This window comes from Borostomias antarcticus (genome assembly GCF_949987555.1).
Source record: "Borostomias antarcticus genome assembly, contig: scaffold_92, whole genome shotgun sequence".
Classification (NCBI taxonomy): domain Eukaryota; kingdom Metazoa; phylum Chordata; class Actinopteri; order Stomiiformes; family Stomiidae; genus Borostomias; species Borostomias antarcticus.
The window spans coordinates 566,312-568,961 of record NW_028176159.1 but is presented as its reverse complement, the minus strand read 5'-3'; the positions used below and the strand labels follow the sequence as shown (position 1 = coordinate 568,961).

Genomic DNA, 2,650 nt, shown 5'->3' with positions numbered 1-2,650 from the left:
AACGGTGGAGAGCAGAGTGCAATCAACTGAAGCAGAGCATGTTGGTGCTTTTGACACTACTGTGTCATTGTACTCAGGCTTCGATGACACCGTTCCCTCTCTACAGCACCACGCTCCATCCCGGACTGTTGGTACTATCATGGATTTTCCAAGTGAGCCTGCAGGTGGCCCCTCTACATTGTGAACATCTAAGGTAAGCCTAGTTTCTTCAGCACACAATAATATGCAATACTCAAACTGAATAGTGTGTTCAATTTGTTATAAAATGTTACTTAAGTGCACACACCCTTCTGATATCAATGTTTCTTTTTGTAAAGGATGACTCCAGCCATGGTGCTTTTGACCCTACTGTGCACTCTGGCTTCGAGGATGACACCCTTCCCTCTCTACAGCACCTTGCTCCATCCCGGACTGTTGGGGGTACTATCCTGGATTTTCCAAGCGAGCCTGCAGATGGCTCCTCTGCATCGTGCACAGAGGTAAGCCTAGTTTCTTCAGCACACAATAACATGCAATACTGAATAGTGTGTTAAATGAGCTATAACATATTACTTGATTAACTGCACAACACTCCTGATAATGATTTTTTTTTGTTTTAAGTATGACTCCTGCCATGATCTTCTGACTAGACAGGCTACTGTGATTGTGCTGACTGCTAGAGAAAAACACCATCTTTCACAGGTTTGTCTTCATGCAAGATTGTTACCAGCCGCGACAGCGCGATGTTGGTATTGCGAAATGGCGAAAATGTATTTTGCGCGGAGAAACTCTGCTTGCATACTCTTGTTCTTATTTATTTGGTCTTGGGCTTCTGCATTCTAATTTCTGCAACGGCAGTTACGACTGTACAGTATTTACTCTACTAACATTAACATTACCGCACGCTGCTTCTCCTTTGTTCTGCCAGCGACGGCCCTGATTGGCCTGCCGTGTCAGTGCCATCTAGGGATGGGTACTAAAGGGGCTAATTTATTAAAGAGCCCAGTATATAGTTTCTGACTGTAATTTGTCCTTTCTGACCTTTTTTCAGAGTGGTGTGAATGATGTCGTGGCGGCAATGCAGCAGTACCAAGCTCTGTTGGTGACTAATCTGAGGAGTCAGGTACAGACAGTATTCCAGCAACATAGAGGAAGTGACCTTGACCTTGAAAAGGAGGCTATGGCTGTGTTTGACCGGATTGAGGATCCATTTGCTTCTGTTTCGACAACGTACAGGCGGGACTGTGTGATTAAGGAGAATTTCAATTTTGTAGAGTCAGAGGAGGTTACTGTTGGGTATACTGCCTGCTTGGTATAAAAAGGGACAAAAAGAGTTCTCTCTACCAAACCCAAATGTTTTCATTATGTACCTCTGATCAGAAGTTTGGAACAGTTATTATCTCATCCCAAAGTATTAGCAATGATAGATGCGCCACAGGCATACAGACTTGGGTATTTATATGACATCATAGATGGAGAACTCATGAAATCACACCCTTTATTTTCTGCCAGGCCCTCTGCTTTACAGATAATCCTTTACTCAGATGACATTGAAATTTGCAACCCACTTGGGTCTCATGCTTCCAAGAATAAGTTGATAGTTTTATTATACATTGGGAAACATTGATCCTAAATATAGATCAAAACTAGCTGCGATTCGCCTACTAGCCATTGCAAAGAAGAGCGAGCTTTCTGAATGTGGAGTTGATGGAATTTTGAGAAGATTGCATGAGGACCTTTTAATGCTATATGACGGTGTTAAAATTCAAATTGGGAACGGTGAACGTGAAATATTTGGAGCATTAGTTTCCATATGTGGAGACACTTTAGCTCAGCATGAGCTTTGTGGTTTTAAAGAGGGTGTTGGATTTGCTTACAGTAAATGCCGGCAGTGTGAATGTTTATTTGAGGACATGCAGATGCATTTTGTTGAGGATAATTTTGAGGAAAGGACAATAGAGCGACATCTACGGCAGTGTAGTGACATTGAGAAGGCCAAGACAGAGTATCTCAGAAACAGCTTAAAAACTACCTTTGGCATCAACAGAAGGAGCAAACTGGTAGAATTCCCGGCCTTTAACTTGATCCAACAAACACCCCAAGATATGATGCATATAATTCTTGAGGGCATTGCTCCATTGGAAGTAAAGTGTGTCATAAAACATTTAGTTCTTTTAGGACAACTAGACTTGGATGCTGTCAATACTGCATTAGTTGGATTCCCCTACTCTCCACTTGACGTTAGAGATAAACCAAGCCCTATAGCCTACAGCACACTAGCTCCCAGTGATAATAAGTTGAAGCAGTCCTCAGGTCAAATGATTGTTCTACTAAAAATACTGCCATTTCTGATTGATAAAGTTAAAGGTAGCGAGTACTATACAATCATTCTTGAACTCATAGAGATTGTTCAAATTTTGTTTGCTCCTGTTATTGGTTTACAGACTATTAACAAATTGAAAGCACTCATTGAACAGCATTTAAAGCATGTGAAGAACCTTTTCCCAGGGAACAACATCACCCCCAAACAACACTATTTGATTCATGCTGCCTCCCAAATTAAACTGCTGGGACCAATGGTCCGTCATATGCGCATGAGATTCGAATCAAAACATTGCTTTTTCAAACAATGGGCCTTAAATATTAATTTTTGCAAGTCTTTAATAAGGCA

General features: G+C 41.4%; 1 long non-coding RNA gene across 1 annotated transcript; it reads left to right on the top strand.

Annotated features, from left to right (window-relative positions):
• The first annotated feature begins 395 nt into the window (after positions 1–395).
• On the top strand, positions 396–1,541 carry LOC311328756. Its single transcript, XR_014631240.1, has 3 exons — positions 396–479; positions 601–681; positions 1,031–1,541. It is a non-coding gene; the product is annotated as an uncharacterized lncRNA (long non-coding RNA).
• Positions 1,542–2,650: the final 1,109 nt, after the last annotated feature.